A 14,931-nucleotide genomic window follows, 5' to 3' on the forward strand; every position below is an offset into this window, starting at 1 on the left:
GCTTGAAGCTGTGATCGGCAGCCCCATATGAAGTACATTTAAGTGTCTGCCAGAGGGCATGTAAATAAAACCTTCACCGAGGTAAACAGTTGTTCAGTTTTACAGCCTGTTTGCACGTAACTTTTATGGTCCATTATGATATATGGCTTCTGTGCGTTTCGAAGCGTTGGAACGTCATTCCATGTGGCATCCTCTAAGTGACTGGCTAATAAACGATTATTTACTCTCTAGTTTTCACAGCCCATGGAAGCCTTTAAACTGGAACGCTGTCCCTAACTACCCATTAGTGATTGTGGTAATTCTTCCTAACAGGATGTGAGCCAGTCATCCTGACGGCCTTAGTGGTGCAGGGAGGAAGGTTGGGTGAGCTAAGGAGGAGCCCACACTCGACCCAGAGGGCTCCACCTAAACGAAAGGTCGTGCCTGCCATTGGTTGTCGCATTGTGACTAAACATGGCACGCGTGCACTCTTAACACATGGTGCATGTCACAAACATGAAAAGATTCCAGGAAAGAACTTGGGTGCTATAAACAGCACCTGTTACTGAGTCAAGTGACTGAACCTGCACCTTCTGTTGGTTTCACACCCAAGTGACTGTTCAGTTGCTTCACATGATCTGAAGGCATAGACAAGAGAGTCAAGTATGTTTGTTCCACTTCCTGGTGACACCTGTGAATGCTTCTGGGATAGAAGGCAGGTCACTTCTCTACCCTGAGAGAAGAAGCAGCCTCCAGCTTGAAAACGAAAAGGATCTGAATTTTGCCTGAAAGATTGCTGGCTGGAATTTATGAAGTATTTTTAATAACAGTATAAATAAGAGTTTGAAAATGTTACCATGGTTGTTATAATAACAATAGTTACCAAGTAAGGAGCAGTGCTTATTGCTCATCAGAAACTCTCCTGGGCGTTTTACACATAACAGTCATGCAATATTCACAGTAAGCCAGTGAGACAGGGTTTATCACTTCCATTTCACAGATGAGAATACTAAGGCTCAGAGAGGCTAAGTAACTAGCCTGTGCTCTTGACCATTCCTCCACAGCTGGTGGAAACCCTTGTGCTCTTCATACTTTCCATATTTCCCCAGTTTAAAAAGAAACTATTTTAACTGTACAATCAGGAAGACATTTTTTCATTAGTTTTCTAGGCTAGACCTCAAAAATCAATGTTAGCTATACACAGCTGTTTTATGAGAACATGAGTCTGAGCAGCGGTCCAAGTGAAAGATGCTAAAGAAGAAGATAGAAAATGAGGAACCAGGGGTAGAGGAAGAATTCAAAGCCAGAGGAGAAAAGGGGCAAGCCAACGGAAACAGAAGAGAAGAGGTCTTCATGGAAGAGGATGATGGCATATAAAGACGAAGGGGGAGGACATTCCAGGCAAAGGGGATGGTTTGAGAACAAACATAGAGGAGAAAGCCTAAGGGTGGAGAACGTGGAAAGGAGCAGTGGCAGGAGGTTGGAGCTGGATGGTGAGAGGCTTTGAGTGTCAAATTAAGAACTTTGGACTCTGTTCCATCTCAGGAACCAGTGCCAGTTTTTATCTCATGTGGATTTTGTAACATAAAAATGTAATGAATATTCAAACTGCTATCTGTCAACTGGAAAAAGAAAGAAGCAATTGTTGACACCTACAAGATCAAAATTTTTAATAAAGCATGAAATTACTTAAGTGTCATATTTATAATAAGCATCATCTTCTCCTTTGAAGTAATGAAAAAGACGATTTTCACATTTTCAAAATACTAATGATAATTCAACACATTAAATTACTACAAACACTCAAATGTATGTGATCACGGGCCAGTTCTTCTGGTGTGTTTATTTTTTATCTTTTACACCATCCTCTGCACCCTGACGCTGTCTCAGGCACTCAGTAAACAGCGGGTACTGGAGTTTCTGGGCAGAACTCCAGACTCAGCAGGTAACTGGAATATTAAGCAGGGAAACTGAGGCAGAAGTCCAATTATGAACTAACTCAGTGGTATTCAGAGACTGCTGCCTGGAGCCTTCTCAGGTGTTCAGGGCCCAATCCACCAGAAGAAAAACTGAATACCAGACATCCCTCCCAGCACAGCAGAAACACACACTCATTGAGCAGACTGGGTACCAGGCACTCAAGAACTCAGTCTCACAGCAGTTCCTTCACAGTCAGGAGTAACCCAGGGACCAGGGGAGCAGAGCTTGGAGGTGGAGGGAATACATGAGTCCTCAGTCCAGAGGCTGGTGAGGGTAGAGGGGAGGCGACAGGTGCAGGGGTCTGGGCAGAGACCCTCCTAGACAAGATGCACAGGGTCTTCACCAGCTCTCTGAAACTGTGCAATGTGGCAGCCTCCTCTCCACACCTGTCGTTGGGAGAAAAGACAGGATGTTTGTTTTAGTTTTTATTTGTTTTGGCCATTGTGCCAGGGACACATGTGGTCATGTTCCAGCCCAGGAGGGGCCTGACCTAACTCTTGGACTTCATCTCCGTCCTTGCTGCCACCATCTTGGACATTTTTCTGTTCCTCAAAAGCACCACATTCTCTCCACTTTAGATATTTTGGAGTCTTCTCCTTCTGACAGGCACATCCTTCTCTCCTTGCTCTCCTCTCCCCCTTCACCTGGTTTACTCAGTTCGGCACTCACCTATTGGCTTTGTTACCGAGTCCAAGCTCATACTGCTCACTGCACGACAGGTCAATGTACCAAGAGACGAGCTATTGAGGCAAGGAATAGTGACTTCATTTGGAAAGCCAGCAGACCAAGAAGATGGTGGACTAGTTTCCCAAAGAACCATCTTCCCCAAGTTAGAATTCAGGCTCCTTTTATAGTAAAAGGGGAGGGGGTGAGGTTGGTTGTTGTAAACTTCTTAGTGTCAGAATCCTTTGCTCCTACAGCTGTCCACATAGGTCAGGTCATGATGCCCCTGTCAACCTCTGAAAAAACAAATGTTATTCTCTGTTCTGCAACTTCTTTTCTCTATATGAATTGGAAAGTGTTATACCTTTAAAGGTCAGAGCCTTGCGAATGGGCTATCCTGTATATTTCAGGCTACAGGCAACAGTTCTTAACATGTAGCAAGCAATAGAGGATGGTGTAAAAGATAAAAAATAAACACACCAGAAGAACTGGCCCGTGATCACATACATTTGAGTGTTTGTAGTAATTTAATGTGTTGAATTATCATTAGTATTTTGAAAATGTGAAAATTGTCTTTTTCATTACTTCAGAGAAGAAGATGATACTTATTATAAATATGACACTTAAGTAATTTCATGCTTTATTAATCCAAAGGTTAAAGTAAAAGGAACATCCAATATGGAGTCAGATTTGTTCTTCCCTCTTACAGCTTAAACAGTACTACCCAAGGAAAGCCCTCTCTCCCAGATTAGATGAATATCTTCATACTCCCATAGCACCTGTTGCCCCCTTTTTATAATTCTTATCACACTTGTAATTATTTGTTTGTTGTTTCCCACACCTCTAGACCATGAACTTTATAAAGCAAGGCTTGAATCTGTCTTGTTTCCCACTGTATCATTAGCATCAAGAACAGGACCAGGCACACAGCAGATGATCAGTAAATATTTGTTAAATGAGTGAGCACGTGTCACATCTCTATGGAAGATCAAATTTCTGGAAATTTGCATTAGTTCATTGTGAGTTCCTAGAGGCTGGGAGCAGGCCTGATTCGTCTTGCAGCTGTGGTACCTTGCATTGCTGCTGAAACATTGCCATCATTTAGGTCAAGAACTTCCTCTTTAGGGTGTTTAATGAAAGAGCCTGCTCTCGTTGAAAGTGCACTAAGGAGGCATCCTCAGAAGCACCAGATTCCAATCCAGGCTCTGCCATGACCCACATGTGCCCTTGGACAAGTCACTGAACTTCTCCAAGTCATGGGTCCTTCCTCATAATCGGAGGAAATGAAACATTGAAACAATCCCATCTCATGCTCTCCTGTCCCCTGTCCTCTTTAAAAAGAGGACAGGGGACAGGAGAGCATGAGATGGGATTTCCTCACACCAGGCCCTTCCCTGCTCTTCAACCCCGGAAGACCAGCTTGAATTTCACCTATTCCAGGAGATCTTTCCTCTCACCCAGCCCCGCATCAGTTTCCTCTTCTCAACTCCTACAGGCCTTCATGGCTACGCCATTCCTTTGGCACTTGTTACCCCCTGTCTTTTTATGTCTCTCTCATGAGTTCCTTAAAAAGAGAAGCTGCCTTCTCTTTCCTTTAATCTCTTTGCTTCTAAATAATTCCTTGCACAGGATCAGTGCTCTATATAGGTCCATTGAGGGCTGATGAGAACCTGAATTTGTTTCCAAAAAGATTTTTATAAACTCCTTCCCTGGCAGACTTTGAAAAATAGGGTAGATTTTCAGGTGTGTGGGAAAGCTGAATGAAAGCCTTTCTGGAAACAGAAAAGTAAACTACGTGAGCCTCTCTCCTAACCTTCGATTCTATGAAAATAAGTGTCATGTTGACACTGTAAAAATGCGGAAATGCTCTTTTTGTCTTCCTTCATTTTAGACAAAGCCTGACTGTGTCAGATACGCTCTGGTTTCAGAGGGCTCTGGAAGAATGGGAAGCATTCTTCACTCTGACTTCAAGTAACACTGCAGGCCCTTGTACTACTAAAGACAGAATGAGCAGTTTGCTCAGGAAAGCTGAGGATGGATTCCCAGCATTAGCCCAGAAAGGATCAGCAGCACCACAGAGGTGACCTTGTCACATCATAGATGAGGCCTGGCTTCCAGAATGGACATCCCCACACTTACTGGCACATTGCCCTGGCCCACAGATAATGCAAGAAATCTTGCTCTGCCTTTGCACCAGGATCCCTCTTGCAGGAGCTCTGCTAACCCTCTCTACACCTTACCTCATGGGCAGAGACAGGAAAGGCCGCCTCAGAGAGACCCCTGGGTGTGTCACTAATCCATGCGCCTGCTTCTGTGTCACATTTAATTACTCACTCAATACAGAGTTACCTGTACTGCAACTCCAGACTAATGAGATGCCGCAAAGCCTTCAAATTGGGGATTACAAAGTACAGCATGTTGGGCTTCCCTGGTGGCACAGTGGTTGAGAGTCCACCTGCCGATGCAGGAGACACGGGTTCGTGCCCCGGTCCGGGAAGATCCCACGTGCCGTGGAGTGGCTGGGCCCATGAGCCATGGCCGCAGAGCCTGCGTGTCCAGATGTGCTCCGCAATGGGAGAGGCCACAGCAGTGAGAGGCCCGCGTACCACAAAAGAAAAAAAAAACACAAAAAAACCCAGCATGTTGCACCAAGGTCAGTTTGGATTGTTCTAAAGCTCTGATTACTACACGATCACCTTCTCTTTAACCTGAAACCCTTTATTTCTCATTTTTCAAAAGGGAAAATCTATAGCATGTTTTGGAGGAAGCAAATGGTGTTGCTTGGTTGTTTAACTACATGAAAGCCTTAGTGATCAATATCTAAATCTTCAGAGCTGCATTGAAGATACCTCTCTCTCCGTAATCTTCCCAATGGGGTATGGTGACTTTTGCCTTGAGGGAATAAGAAATTACCACCTCTTGATGACATTTTGCAGGGAAATAATGTAAGAGGCTGTATAGATGTTGTTTTGAATGTATCTGCATTCTTACCTAATTTAATGATCAGAGAGACCCTGTGCAACCCTTTTATCCCAATTCCTTATAATGCTGGTCTCACAAAGGTAGCAGGACTTTGCATCTCACCATATTTGCTGTGTCCAGGAAATTGGGGTCACAGAGAGCTTCCTGGACTCTGACTATACATTCCCTATGCCTGCGCTATAGCTGCTAGCCACACGTGGCAGTCGAGCGGTTGAAACATGGCTGGCCTGAATTGAGATGTATTGCAAGTGTAAAATACACACCAGACTTTAAAACTTAGAAATTTAAAAAATGTAAAATATCAAATTAATGATTTTTTTATATTTGATTACATATTGAAATGAAATGTTCGGGATATACTGAGTTAAATCAGGATTTTTCAACCTCAGTACCATGGACATTTGGGGCTACATAGTTTTTTGTTGTGGGAAGCTGTCCCCTGTGCACTGCAGGATGTTTAGCTGCATCTCTGGCTTCCACCCATTAAATACCACTAGCACACTCCCAGTTATAACAACCAAAAATTGCCTAATGACATTGCCAAGTAACCTTGTTAGACACTGTCAAATGCCCCCAGGTGCAAAATCTCCCCTGGTTGAGAACCATTGGGATGAATAAAATATATTATTAGAATTAATAACACTGTTTCATTTTACTTTTTTTAATGTGGTTACTAGAGAACTTAAAACTACACACGTGGCTTGCATTGTATTTCTGCTGGACAGCGCTGCCCTAGACTGAGCATCCTGAGATCAAGGATCTGCCTTTTCATTGTTGCATCACCAATGCTGAGAACAGGGACCCTTGGGCCTGGCAATGAGCAGGAGAGAAGGGGCAGAACCACAGCAGGTAATGTTTGCAGGTAAGGTTGGTAGGTACCAGCCCATTGAAGACATTCGGGAGACTAATAGGAAGGAAATGGGACAAACACCAAAAGGTCACAGATCAGGCCCACAGGTGCTAGAAGAACACAGTTGCAACAGTCCTAGAGTCTGAGGAAAAGAGAGTTCTTAGTAATTATTGTGAAATCACTGGCTGCCCCCGATGGCATACAAACCACTGGATAAAGGCCACTTCAGGAACCCATGTTGCCTTTTAACTGAGAATAGCTTTACTGGTGTCAAAACAATAGTAAATAAATATCATTTGGGGACACAATGTCTCAATCAGCACACAAGCTCCCAAGTCCCTTTGACATTTGTTTATTTTCTGCTTCCAGTTCCAATCCCCTTAGCCTGCCTTTCCTCAGCTGTTCTTTCCAATCCTGGGCTCACCTTCCCACACATCAGACCACAAAATCATCAAAATTTGCTATTCTTAAGGCACGCAGCATACCTCTCCACCCATCACATGCTCCCAACCTATTCTAATATGGTCACATCTCCCAGGTTGGGAACTCTTTACTCACTCCCTGATTTGCTCACTACCTCCAGCCCTTCCTAAATTGGTCCTTTCCGAATCTTCTTCTGATAGTTAGACCTTGATGAAGGTTCATGGTTCATGGCTGAGCGCAATCTCTAATGCCAGGCATCTCCCATTGCCCCCAGTAAGGCTCAGGGATCCTGTCCCATAACCTACCCCCATGTCCCCATGACAGAAAAGAAATTTTAACATTATCACTTTATCCACTAAGTTAACTTTGACTGAAAGTAACAGAGAACTCCAACTCAAAATGGCTTAACAAATAAAAGGTAGGCAACTCCACAGTTAATTTTGTGACCCAAGGACATCATTAGGGACCCAGGTGCCTTACATCATTTTTGCTTAGTCATTCTCAGAGCGTCTGCTTTGTCTTCAGCGTTGCTCCCTTAATAGTACCAGAATACCTGCAGCAGTCCCAGGGGCTCTACCCAGAGACACTGTCCAGAGGTAGAAAAGGAGCCACCTCTTCCCTGTGTCTCTATTGAAGAGTGAGAAACCCTTTCCCATAAGCCCCCAGCACTTATCACATCTCATTGGGCAGAGCTGCTTCATGTATCTGTATCTAACCAGTAACTGGCAAGGAGGATGGGACCACCAGGACTGGCTCAGACAGTGGCTGTCAAAGCGTATGGTCTTCAGACCAAAGTATCAGCATCACCTGATACATATTCTCTGACACCACCCAGACCAACTAAATTCGTGCGGGAGCCCAGCAACTGGAGTTTTAACAAGCCGTCCCGGTGATTCTGATGCATGTGAAAGTTTAGGAACCATTGGCTTAGACCAATCTAGGCCTGCTTCTGGGTTAAAGCCCTTGAAACATGTGGTCATGATAACGGTAGATATGTAACAAAATCAGGGTTCTTTTATTGGGTTGGCCAGCACAAACTCTTTGGCCAACCCAATACAAAGGAGAAAGGAGTGACGTAAGAACAGATGTTGAATAGATAGCCAACATTATCTGTTATAATCACCATGTCAGCTTTTCTTCCTTTTTGACTGGAAAAGTAGCCTTCCTATATTATACGCTTTTATTGCACACGCCCGGCAATCACTTAACAATAGTTCAAAGAATGCTTTTGGATATTCTTTAAAAAAGTTTAACTAACTCTATTTCTATGCAATAGCCAACAAAAGCAACAACCTTTCAGCAATACAGTCTTTAAAACTACTTCCCATAAAAGGTTTCATATTATCCTCAGGATAATTTTATAAAGTAGAAAGAGCAGTTGTTATTTTAATTTTCATTTTATGGAAGGGAAAACTGAAGATCAGAAAGGGCAGAATCACACAGCTAGCAAATTTTAGAGCCAGGACTCACTCTGTAGATCTTCCGGCTTCAACTCTTTCACTCCTTCCGTGATGATACCAGGCTGCCTCCTGGGTAAACATTGCTGGGCAGAGGCCGCTGTGATCAACGCATCCTATGTCAGAACTCTGTGGGGGATTGGCCTCCTGCAATGAAGTATATTAGGAAGAAAGCTATGACTATTCCATGACTTTCACCTGCATGGCCTGCTCTGAGATGAAACACTGGCATGCCAACTACAGGAAAATCTGACAGCTAGAAGAACTGGCAGAGATTTCTCCACCACTGTTAATTGTACCACAGAGAGATTCTGCATGCTGCTGCCCGAGAAAATGAGCATTACCATTAACACCATAGATTTAATGATTGACCTAAAGTTCAGCAAAATAGATGCGACCTTGATCACATTGAAATTACCTAAGAAGATATTTTTCTCTAGAAAATCCAAAAGATTTTTATTTTATTTTTGTGAGCTAGAAATATGGATGATTTTTTAATCCCAAATTTAAAAAATGCACACACAGTACCCATTAAAATAAATTTCAACAGTACTTTTCAACTATGGGACCCAGGCTTTAGTGTTCTTGAACAGCCATCAAACCAGGGGCTCAAACCCTAAAGATCACATGGGGTTCCTGGGGCAGCAGAACCCAAGAAACGGGGCCGTTACATTCCCCAACCCCAGTCTCCTTGTAATCTATCCGATCTCCAGCTCAGCCAGGAATTCCCTTCAGATCCTGGGAGCACTACTTACTAGAACAGCATTGCCTAACATGGGAAACCTATGAGCTCTACCACAGCCCGAGTCAACCCTATGAGATCCTGAACAGGCATCTAGAGACCCAGGGAACATAAAATGGCACATACTTGAAGATTCCCTGGAGAAAAGGACTTTTTCTGAAAAAACGATGTCAGCAGACTTTAGTGGAAACCCTGATTGTAGAACAAGGGCAACATCATCCTTGCTCTAGGGTTCTCCAAAGGAACGGTCATCTCCAGATTCTCTACCCTTGGCCCTGCTGCTGACTTTTCTCCTGCCTCTTGTGGCCTCAGTGTACCCCAAATGATGATCGGTGAGCCCTGAAGTTCTACGAATCGGTGCTGGACCAGCTCTGGATTCTAGCATCGTTCCAACTCGACTTGGCTTAGATCTAATGCACCTGCTCACCAAGATGCTGTCACCATGGAGAACTTTCTTCTTGATCAAAAGAAATCCCTGATGCAGCTCCGCTGGGTCCTGATGCAGCTGCCAAGTCTTGTCCCTGACCAAAGTCAAACACCTTCCTGCCAAAACCCAGGTGGAAGGGAGCACATTCCCCACCTCAGTGCTGCAGGAGCACTGCAGTTCAAAGCCCCAGGAAGTACTCCGCCTAAGCTGGGTTCATGAATCCTTTATTTTTGTTCTACTGAGCAGGCCAGAACAAGGTTTCTAAGCCGTGGTGATGAGTGTTTGCAGGAAACCCATGGGAGTTATTAATATTCATGTTCCCATCACACTTTTGCAAGTAATGGAAGCTTGTTTTCTGTAACACATCATTAGGTGAGGAAGACAAGTGACCGCCTAGGGTTTTGATGTACAAAGTGTGGTCACCCAAGACTCAGAAGGGACTACGGGGAGAACAGACAAGGTGAGAGGGGTGACAGTGTTAAACTCTTCTTTTGGAGACTCCCAAAAGACCCTTTTGGTGAGGGCAGACCTTCGTGGACCCTGCCCAGAGTCAGCAGTGGTGGAATCTGGGCCGGTCACAGTCTCTCCCCTCCTGCAGAGGACAGCGGGACCCAATGTGGAGTGTCTGAAGTCACAGCTTTGAGAGCACAGAGTGGGGAATTGGGACGTCCGGGCTGAGCCTCCCTGCTTTAGAGCACGGGAAGGGCCTGCAGACTCAGGAGCATAAGAACAGGGAGTCATGAGGGTCAGAAGGAGAGCATTTGCTGAGAGCTCAGGGGAGACCAGGTCTAGAGCAGCAAGGATTGAAGTGAGGGAGGTAGAAGTGTCCAGCAACTATAAGAACCAGTCAATGGGGATGGGGGCAGGAGAGTGATTATTATCCATAAGCCTCTCAGAGCTGCCCACCTGGCCCTCTCCACTCTAAGCAAGTGACCAGTTACAATGTAAGCTGTTTTCACACACCCCATTCACACCTCAGAATGTGTGGCCTCTTTGTACCTCTGTTTCCTCATCTACAAATTGGGCATAAGAGTCATACCTACCTTATTTTTTGTAAGAATTAGAAGAGTTAATAATGCATAAACATGCTTAGAACAGCACCTGGCCTGTAGTATGTTCCATTAAATGCAAGCCATCATCAGTATCACCATTAATATTATTTGGGGGTCCATTTCCCTCAACAGACTGAGTCCTCTAGAAGCAGAAACCGTGTCTCATTACTTTTGTTACCCCAAAGCCTAGCAGCACTGTGCCAGGCACAATTTAATTGCACAGTAAATACCTAGTGAACGAATGAATCAATCAATGAATGGTACATTCCCTGATCCTGCCATTGTAGGAAAGGTCTCACTCCACCCTTAGGCTACACAGAGTCATTTCTTCCTAATAGCATCATGTCATTGATTCATTCAACAAATATTTATTGGTCACCTGCTCTGGTCCAGGTACTGTTCTGGGTTCTGAGAATACAGCAGGGAAACCTAAATGGCAAGACTCCCAGGCCTCATAGAGCTCACCTTTTGTGGGGGGAAGGAGGAGACAAAGAAGAAAGAAGTAAAATGCGTTCTGTTTGATGACAATCTTTGCTACAGAGAAAAGTTCAACGACAAGAATGCCAGGGAGCAGGGGTACTCCGTGTAACTACAGTGCTGAGGGAGACTTGCTGGAGAAGGGGGTCCTGCAGGAAGTTGAGGAGGTTGGGGCACTGGCCAGGAGGATGGAGGGGAAGAACCTTCCAGTTAGAGGAAACCAAAGGTGCAAAGATCGGTTAATGTTCACTGTGCTCTGACCAGCGACACCTCAGTGACAGCTGTTACAGCCTTCCTAAAACGGAGAGAGTTTCCTTTGGCACCTGAGCAGACAAGGTCAGCTTCAAGGCACAATCAAGTAGCAACAGCCCTTTGTTAACTAATGTGTGTTTGTAGAGTGAAACTGGATCTCTCAATCTGATCAGGAAGGGACACTGCTGACAATTCCAGATCTGTTTCTATCTACATGTCAGAAACTGTTTCGTTCTGAATATACCAGTTAAATGAGATATGAGATATAAAATGCCTAGTTCTATACCTGGCACACTGCAATTGCTTTAAATTGTTATTCCAGTTTTAAATGGTTATTCCTGTTATTCCAGTCGTACTCCCCCACCCTCCCCAATTCCACCCTCCCAAAATGCCACAAAGGAGGAAAAATACCGGAGGCGGTTGTTGCTCTATTGTCACTCGGGAAGCATGGATGGGGCAGGGGAGGAACAGGATAACTATTAGCAGACTTTTTTCTGCACCAGACTGTGAGCTGCTTGAGAGCAGCAATCTCCAGCTTTGGAACTTTGCACAATGCCCAGCAGACAACCTTCCACATAGTAGGTATTCATAACTGCTTGATGAAAAAATAAGTTGAAATACAGTGCAGCCCCAGGAGGTGGGCCCTGGGACTGTGATATGCTCATTTCCATGAGTCCTGCCTGCTTCTCAGCCAGCCTGAGCTGGCAACACCTACAGAGTGAGGCTGGACCAAGACCTAAAACCTCAGGAACTTTACTCTCTTGCTGTCCCACGTGTACACTCCCTCAAATGCCACCTGGTATTTGGGGTGGTGAGTGGGTAGCAGCCCACAAAGGGAGTTTGGGTGATTTTGCTGCCTTTAGCTTTGTTGGCATTTAGATAAATCATTCCTTTCTGTAGTTTTAAACCTTAGCTCGGTGTTCTCAGAGAAGATATAAATTATTAAACAAAGGAAAGCAACTCTGGCTTCAGATCAGACGGCAATTAGCATCACCTAGCACTAGAAGAAAGTCCGTTCATGTGGTCCATGTGTCAGCCTAAGGAGCTCACATCTTGGCAATGATGCTCAAGTTCTGGCTGATATTAATCTCAGATGTGCCTGGAATCCAGATGGACTAATTGAAGTGATTCGGACATTCACCCCTACTACAAGAAAAAAGGAAATTAAAAGGAGAAGAAAAAAAGGAAAAGAAAATGTAAATCTTGGTATAAGAATAGAGGGAATTTATGTGAACTGCTCATTTTCTGTGAACCATGTATGGTACGTATATGATCTCACTTTAATTTTTACATCATGAGGTAGGTGCTACTATCTCTGTTTTGCAGATGATCAAATTGAGGTTCAGAGAAGTTGAGTAACTCACCCCAAGGCACACAGCAGGTGGAGGAGCAGGGAGTGGAACCTGGATCTGCCTCGCACTAAGCTGCCTCCTCTCAGAAGAGGGCATAGGACCCCACAGGCAGCCACAAAGTACATCCCAAAGGGCTCATGGGCCATAAGCAACAATGCTCTGGGTAGAATTTAAGTGTGGACCACCCCCTTTGAACACATACCCTCGGGGGAGGGATGAATCTTCACACATTTCAGTGACATCAGAATTATTTCCTCCCTGTAAGAAAAAAAAAAGTTTCTTTATAACAAACTGAGCAAGAGTCATGAGGTTCTAAGCACTGTTTCTCAACTTTTTCTTCAGTATGGTCCCCCACTTTTGCATATGCTGTGTCCCCCCTAGTTAGAGTATAATGTACATCATATGTGTAGATAGATAGAAATGTATTATATATTTTATATTCCCCTTCAACGCTAGAACTGGGTCTTGCCCCAGCAGACACTTAGTAAATATTTGTTGAACGAATATTCGTGTGTAAAATCTATCACAGGAAATAAAAGATTATAACTGATCCAACTAAATAGGGTTAAAAAAAGAGAGACCTTTGAGCATTGATTTTTTTTTCTGATTGCAAAAGTAAATTCTCCTCTTGGAATTCAGAAAGTGACAGGAGTCATTGACACTGGAATATAGGGAGAGGGGAGGTTTAATTAATCAGGCAGCAAAACAAAAGTCTTTATTTACCTAAGAGTCCCTCTGCCCCTCCCAGACACCTCTTACCATCAACAGTTTTCACTGCTCAAGGATGATCCTCATAGAAATGGGGGGAAATGTAGTTTAAAAAGGTAAACAAAAAAGTTAAAAGGATACCATCAGAAAGGCATGTAGGATTCCCAGGTCACAGTTCTAACTGGTCAGACAAATATTAATAGGAGGGAGAAAAGAGCAGAAGGATGTACTGAAAAGATCCTTAAACTACCAAGACAAAAATGAAATTCTGAACAATGAAAGCCAGGAAAGTTGAGAAGAAAATACTGCTTCAGGGATTCCTAGTATGACCCTTTTTACCCATCTGGAGAGACCACACACACACACACACACACACACACACACACACACAACCAATGAGAATGTTCCCGGGCCTTGGTAACCTTCCAACAACCATTGTTGCCAATTACTGTCCCTTTGGTCCCGGACCACCTGCTTGGTGTGACACAAGCCAGAGATTCCAGCTGAGCATCCCAGGACCATTGAAGTTCACATTAGCAGGTGACTTCTGAGTCTGAGGGAAGAGCCAGCTCAAACATTTCACTTGGGATCATGCCAAAAGGCAGCTGCCTAAATATCAGCCCCATAACCAGCTCCAATAATGGTCGTCCCTCTGGATAAGAAGAGTCATGTTTGCTGCCAGGATATGGGCTGCATATTCAGGTAAAATATTCAGGTAGAAGAGACTGACAGCATGATAAAAATCTAAATCTTTCTTCCTCAGAAATTTTAAACCTTTTTAGAACAAAGACCTAGAGACATCCTCTGACATACGACTCTCTGACATTCTATAGCTAACCCACACTTGTAAAATAGCTAGAACATATCCAACATTCACTATGTGCCCAGCACTGTTATAAGTATTTACAAGTATTAACTCATTTAGTTAATTCAAAAAAATTCTGAGGTGAGAAATATCATTACTCCCATTTTATGGATGAGGAAACTGAGGCCCTGGAAGGTTAACTTGTCCAAGATCACACAGCTCCAGAGCCCTCACTCTTGCCCACTACACTATACTATGTCTTATACTAGGATTGCAGGAGAACCTTAGATTTCTATCACACTTGCTGTCATTGACACAGAGAAACCCCTAAGTCTTTCCATTGGGAATACATGTGCATTCCTGAGGATTTATCCAATTTGGCAAATCCAATGAAAACTTATTCAGCACCTGCTAGGTGAAAATCAGGGCCAGATGCAGGGGCAGGCTCCATCTCGTGGTGGAATCAGGCTCTCCTCATTGCAGCTCATTGCCAAGGAGGAGGTGCACTGGTGTGGGACACTGCTTAGAGCACTACTGGACCATGATGCAGCACAGGAGATTCTGTGCAATAAGCAACAGGTCAAATGCTCCTGCATCCCTGCCTGGCTCTCTCCCCTCCTATCTAGTCCCTCAATTTCCAGACTATGTCCCTATATTTGGTTAGTGTGATAAGTTAAGCCTTCAACTTCCTACCACCTCCATCTCCCAATGCCTCAGAGGTTAACTTAGACCAGCTCTGCTCTAAGCTGTATTTCCCTGGACCATCTCCCTGTTAGATTCAA

This window comes from Grampus griseus (assembly GCF_964374135.1).
Source record: "Grampus griseus genome assembly, chromosome: 1".
Taxonomy (NCBI): domain Eukaryota; kingdom Metazoa; phylum Chordata; class Mammalia; order Artiodactyla; family Delphinidae; genus Grampus; species Grampus griseus.